Raw genomic sequence first — 6710 nt, 5'->3', positions numbered from 1 at the left:
TGTTCTCCAACCAAGTTGAACACCTTTAGATTTGCAAGAAACAGATTTCTTACAGTGCTTAGTAGTTTTTGAAGAAAAAGAGAAGGAAAATTCTCTGCTACCTCCTCGAAGATATTCTGTTTCTACAGATTTAATGTTTTGTTCACATTTCCAAAGTCTCTTGGGTCACCTCTTTCCCAATAATGAGACCATTTACATATATATGCAGAAGGCAGTAACAAAATCTCACTCTTATCTTCAGGTACAAGCCCTGGGGGAGGTGGTAGGAGAGCATTGTATGGAAGGAAGGAAGACAAAATGTTATTAGAAATGAAATAAGGTGAAGAGACAAGTAATTAAAAGGGGCAGGGATATTTGCCATCTTAGCTGAGGGAAAAAAAGGCTACAAAAATTGGTATGTGTTCGCAACATTAACTCTTTCATATCTGAATGTGTAAAGATTTGCATGCCTACTTCTGCTTCCATTCTTGTCAATGGACAGAACATAGAGTGCTCTTACATTGTAGCAGAGATAAAAGAATATTCTAGGGCTAGTTCTCTTTGCTGACAACCTTCTTTCTAAAGAATAAGCTGAGCATCACTACAAAGGCGATTTTTGGGAGGGGCTTATCGAACACTTTTGTTCTAACTGGGCTCAGGCCTGTAATTTGGACTTCATGCTGCCATTAAGGAATGCACAAAAATAGGGCCAAACTGAGAGAGAATTTGACTAGTCAGCAAACCATGATAAGCTCACATCTTCACATTTATGAAATGAAACCATTTTCTGCATCCTGTCTGCCCTGATATAGTGTCATAAATTTGGATTATATGTCAATTATCCAAATTTACTTCTCTGTACTTTCTCCTTTGAATATGAATGTGAATTTTAATTTAAAGCTTTCTTATGCACGAAACTTCCCATCAGAACTATGTTTTAACCATCATCCCGGGCTATTTCATATTTGCCAAACATCTTCTCTTTCCAAGGTTATCTGTTTCACTCCATCACTGGAAATGAAGTGGGATGTATGGTTCCGTTTAATCAAATTTCATGCTCTACTGCCACTGTCTTATGGCCTCTCTGCTAATTGATCAAATTTTCAGTTAAAGTCTTCCATCTTTGTTTTAATTCTTTGTTAAGGTCTTTATTCCATTAGATGATTTCATGAGATCTGAGCTGCTCAAAGCCCTGTGATCTGCCCCTTTTATCTGCCCAGGATGGAGTTTTTTCCATTGAGGAAACATGGTTCTCTTTTCCTCTCTGACTTCACCCCATTTCTCACAGGTAAATTTGTCCTTGGACTGGGTTTGTCGACTAGATTCAGAATCTTTAAAATTTTGGTTTATTGTTCAAGAGGGGACTCGTTTACTTTGTGTGTTATCAGGGATTAAAATAACAAACAAACAACCTTTGTACCTTTTCATCTGTCTCTTTCAGTAACAATTAAGCAAATTGGAAGTATAGTCTCTTAAGCAGCAGCTAAAAGATGACTATTAATAAGTGGCCGGCACGTGACATTGTCTTTTATGTGGGGCACTTCTCTGTGAGGTCTTTCTAATGAGCTGTAACACTACTTGATTACCAAACGCATTTATTGTTTCTACAGATCAATTAAGGTGCTAACACAACAAATATATGTAACACTACATCTCTCGGGCTACACTGATTCCTCCTTTTTATACTTGATAAGCAAAGTGTCATCCCCAAAGCTGCAGTAAATCAAATCTGCCTTGAAATTCACTAACCAATGGTATAATAAAATTTAATAGTTATTAAAATCAATATATTTAACAAAAAAACAGGAAAATATGCTGACGGGATCAATGTAAATATGCTTTGTCTAGGACGGCTTTGCTCATTGCAAAATAATTATTAATTTCAAAATATGGAATTTTAACTTTGATATTTTCAATGCTGTGGGAGACATTCAGACAACACTGTTTCCTAGAAGCCTTTGCAAAGCATGACAGGCTGTATTAAAGGTTTAGTGTTTAGAGGTTTTGCAATATGAAATTCTCACTTTATGGTAATCTTTAAATAAGGTGCGAAAGCCCGTAAAATGTATTTCTTTTGCCTTCTTAAGATGCAAAGAGCAGGTATACTTTCTCACCTTGGTTACCTGCATCTTAAGAGCAGAACTCAGGCTTAGATTGGGTCAGTGGCTCTTGGCACTCTCTCAAAGGCTTGCTGTTCAATCCTACAAGCAGTGGTTTCTGGAGCACAAAATATTTTGCTCCTACAAATATGTTTTAAAGATTCAGAACCTAGTAGTAACCTTAACAAGATTTGTTTATACTTTCAGAGCTTCTTTATTTCCATTCACTGCTTGAAAATGATGTAACTTCTTACATGGTTCAAAATGCCACAGAACAATTTTTAGAGTGTGTTTGGGTGCATGCGATATCACCCGCCTTGCAAGTTGAAAAACTAAGAACTCCAACGTGTGAAATAATTTTTAACCACATTTGAGTTTGCTGAATCCACAAAACCCAATCCCAAGCCAATGTGCATTTAAGGATATTTTCTGAAAGGGGCATAGAAATGTAATTAAGGAAGATGTTGTTCAACCTTCTCTGAATCTTCCCTATATTTTAGGTAGATAAGCCCTTAGAAAATTAAAAAACTTTAAGTGAACATTTTGCCAAGAGTATAACTGCCAGTTTTACATGAATACTCTAGAGTCTCCAGATATAAAACTCCTCAACTGTCCCAGTGGTTTCTTGTCTTAACAAAAATCATTTTGTTTTAAAAATTTATGATGTGTTGTGGCTGATCAAATTGAACTATGCCATATCATAAATTCAAAACCAATTTTGTCTAAGAATGCACGCTATCAGTTAAATGGCATTTTCCCTTGTTTTTAAGGCAGGGGCTTCCCACATTGAGGGTGTAGGAGAATCACTTGGAGAGACCACAGCCCCGCAGATTCAGATTCAGTTGATCTGCAGTAGATTCAGGAATCTGCATTAGTCATTCCCCCCTCCCCCATGTCATTCTAAAGCCGCTACTTTTTTTTTTTTTTTTTTTTTTTTTTTGCGGTACGCGGGCCTCTCACTGTTGTGGCCTCTCCCGTTGTGGAGCACAGGCTCCGGACGCGCAGGCTCAGTGGCCATGGTTCACGGGCCCAGCCGCTCCACGGCATGTGGGATCTTCCTGGACTGGGGCACGAAGCCGCGTCCCCTGCATCGGCAGGTGGACTCTCAACCACTGCGCCACCAGGGAAGCCCAAGCCGCTACCTTTTAAAAAGATCCTTGGAGCACACTGTAAGGAACATTTTTTTTTTTTTATCATTATGACTACTACATCTACCATTGTTATTTGTTTGCCATTTGTAATATTAGGATTAAATGTTTTTAATAACCAGGAAAGGTGGATAAAGTGCATGGATTAGAATTATTCTAGTTTTTTTCCTTTTCCCTTTTTTTTTAACATCTTTATTAGAGTATAATTGCTGTACAATGGTGTGTTAGTTTCTGCTGTATAACAAAGTGAATCAGCTATACATATACATATGTCCCCATATCTCTTCCCTCTTGCGTCTCCCTCCCAAGGAACATGGTTTTAACAGGTCAATACTTCAGCTTCTTATGAAGACCTTGAACTTTACCTGTTGGCTGAAAGGTGTCAGAACCTCAAACATTTTAGTTATTTTTGGACTGCATGGCCAAAACCTGAAGAACGCTATCTCTCCTTTTCATCATAGTTCCATTTAGTATTTGTTAATAAGAATCTGGAAAGGCAGCCTAACCTGCATATATTTATTTGAAAAATGTCTTGACAGCCATCTTCTCTAATTTTAACTTTAGCGAATCTGTTTTGGGGGGCTAAATAATCTGTTTTCTGGGTTGAGGTGATTTCTTGCAGTGATCCTCATTAGATAAAAAATGTTATACCTCGGAGTGAAACTAATGAATTTTTCATCATTTAATCTCATCAAAGGAACCAATAATACTTCTAAGACTTATTTAATGTTAGTTGTAACTTTGTTTCTATTCCACTAAGGCAGCCTCTTTTCCTTATGTGTTTCAATTTAAACTGAAGTGACAAAACTGGAGATCAGTTGTGTTAAATCTGCTGGGTTCTCGTACTTGCTATTTCATTGTCAGTTGGGGAGGTAGCAAATGCTACCTCCTTCAGTGTCCATGAGTAACACTGGATCATTGGAAGCCCACGTTTAACTGGAGGGTAGAAATGAGAGTGGTGGTTAAAAGGTGGCCCTGATTTGTGTCCAGATAATACAGAGTTGCATTTAGTAATAGCTGGAAAATTCCAGATTCTTATTCCTGATAAAATTCCTGACTCTGACAGTGCAATGCATTCATGTTATCATTCTGTTTCTTTACTGCTGTATACAGGTCAACCTTATAGAAAAGTCTATTAGGTCCAAATTTCTCTGTGCATTCAAGTACATGGCCATTTATAGTCCTTATCTGTTAGCTGAAGAGTGCACATGGGAGCTTCCCTACAGTACTTTTTTGGTTGAGACTACCTTTATTTATTTATTTACTTATTTATTTATTCATTTATTTATTTATTTATTTTGCGGTACGTGGGCCTCTCACTGCTGTGGCCTCTCCCGTTGCGGAGCACAGGCTCTGGACGCGCAGGCTCAGCGGCCATGGCTCACGGGCCCAGCCGCTCCACAGCATGTGGGATCCTCCCGGTTCGGGGCACGAACCCGCGTCCCCTGCATCGGCAGGCGGACCCTCCACCACGGAAGCCCGAGACTACCTTTTGAAGATCTTTTTCTTCATAATAGTATTTCTGGTTAATTATGTTCTTCTAGGGAGATTTTTAGATCTGTGATGGCAGGACACTTCAAGGGAGAGTTTGATGATAAATCCATCGTGTACCCCTTTTCTCCCAATCCTAGGACAGCCAACATGATTTTTCTAATTCTAGCCCCAGGCATAGCAACATGAATCTTCAAATCCCAGGCTGGAGTTTTTCTTCACAGTGGAAAGGGGGCGACGCATGAATTTGAAAAGGAATATGAAGCTTATTCGTTTAAATGCTTCCCAAGAGAAGGTGTGCTCAAACCTTCATTTCCTTTTGAGCTGTTGCAACTCTTTGAACTTCCTCGAGAAAGGAAACTATATATATTGTTGGAGGAGAGCAAGACTAAGAGAGAAAGAAAATGTAAACATCAGAGAGATTAGAAGACTCTCAGAATAGGGCTCTCTGCCTTTTTAAGGATGGTGGTTTATTTCCTTCCATAGTTTCCTGCTGAAGTGATTTGGGAGAAAGGTGTTGGTAAATAATAACATTCTTCAAAAGGGGTTTTTCATTTAGCAGCTTGGGAAAAGCAAAGAGATTAAAAGCTGTGTTACCCTACATAACATAAATAAGATCAACTTGTCCTATAATGCAATGGAATTAGCAATGAACTTGGAATTGGAAGTGAGGCCAAGGCTGGCTATATGGGAACAGAGTGGAGCAGGTCAATTTATTTATGCAAGCTCCCTTTCTTATCTATAGGAATGTACTAGCACGATCTCTCAGGGTTCTTAGGCTTAAAATTCTAAGATTTTAAGTAAGGACTGATTATATTTCTTCTACTTCTGGAGTTGGTAAATGTTTCTCCAGGATAGGTGCTTGCTTACATGTTTCCTCTGAGGGGCCAGCCCTAACACAGAGTACATGCTAAGCTTTAGGTCGTTTGTGAACCCAGGAGATTTTGTGCAAATTTAATGGACGAGTTCTTGTATATATTTTCTGGAGATCACAGGGCTTTGGTGTTTTTTTCTTTTAATCAGATTCTCAAAGGAGTTTATGACCCCAAACAGTTGCCCTAAGGAAGGGAAGTGTAAGAGAAACTATACTTATGCAAGTCCTGAGAGAATCTTGCAGAAAAGGTTGGAGGGAGCTGTAGTCAGCTTACACTTCCTACCTACTTTCCGGGATATGCAAGTATTTAAAATAATGACTTGGGACTTCCCTGGTGGCACAGTGGTTAAGAATCTGCCTGCTAACGCAGGAGACACTGGCTCGAGCTCTGCTCCGGGAAGATCCCACATGCTGCGGAGCAACTAAGCCTGTGTGCCACAACTACTGAGCCTGTGTTCTAGAGCCTGTTAGCTACAACTACTGAGACCACGTGCCACAACTATTGAAGCCCGCGTGCCACAACTACTGAAGGCTGCGCACCTAGAGCCCATGCTTCGCAGCAAGAGAAGCCACCACAATGAGAAGCTCCTGCTCGTCGCAACTAGAGAAAGCCCGCGTGCAGCAACGAAGACCCAACGCAGCCAAAAGTAGATAAATAAATAAATACATTTAAAATAATGACTTAATGGGAGATACCATTACTTTAATAGAAATTTTAAAACATTGTGCCAGAAGTAAGAAAGTGTTCAAAAGAAAACAAAAATAAAACATCTCACAATGATAGCTGTGTGTCAAAGGGACACATAAGCCAAGTGAAATTAGCTTCCAATGGCCAAAATGAAACCATTTTAGCAACAAAATAAATGAGTATTGGATTATAACCAAAAGTATAAAATAAATATCCACAAGTCCCATACAGACTAAATAAAAGATTGAATAAATAAATAAATTGGGAAGAATAGACAAATATTCCATACAAAAGAATTCCAAATAATTTATGTACATGCTCTGCTCTTGAGGAGATAGACAATATCTCACTACTCCTTAAGTGTGGGCTATGCATAGTGACTTCCTTCCACAGTGCAGTAAATTTGGCAAGGTTGGGAAAAAATGGTGACT

The sequence above is a fragment of the Delphinapterus leucas genome, chromosome 4, assembly GCF_059928025.1.
Source record: "Delphinapterus leucas isolate spDelLeu-1000000601 "Yukka" chromosome 4, BTC_Dleu_Yukka2, whole genome shotgun sequence".
Lineage (NCBI taxonomy): Eukaryota > Metazoa > Chordata > Mammalia > Artiodactyla > Monodontidae > Delphinapterus > Delphinapterus leucas.
This window is presented reverse-complemented; position numbering follows the sequence as displayed.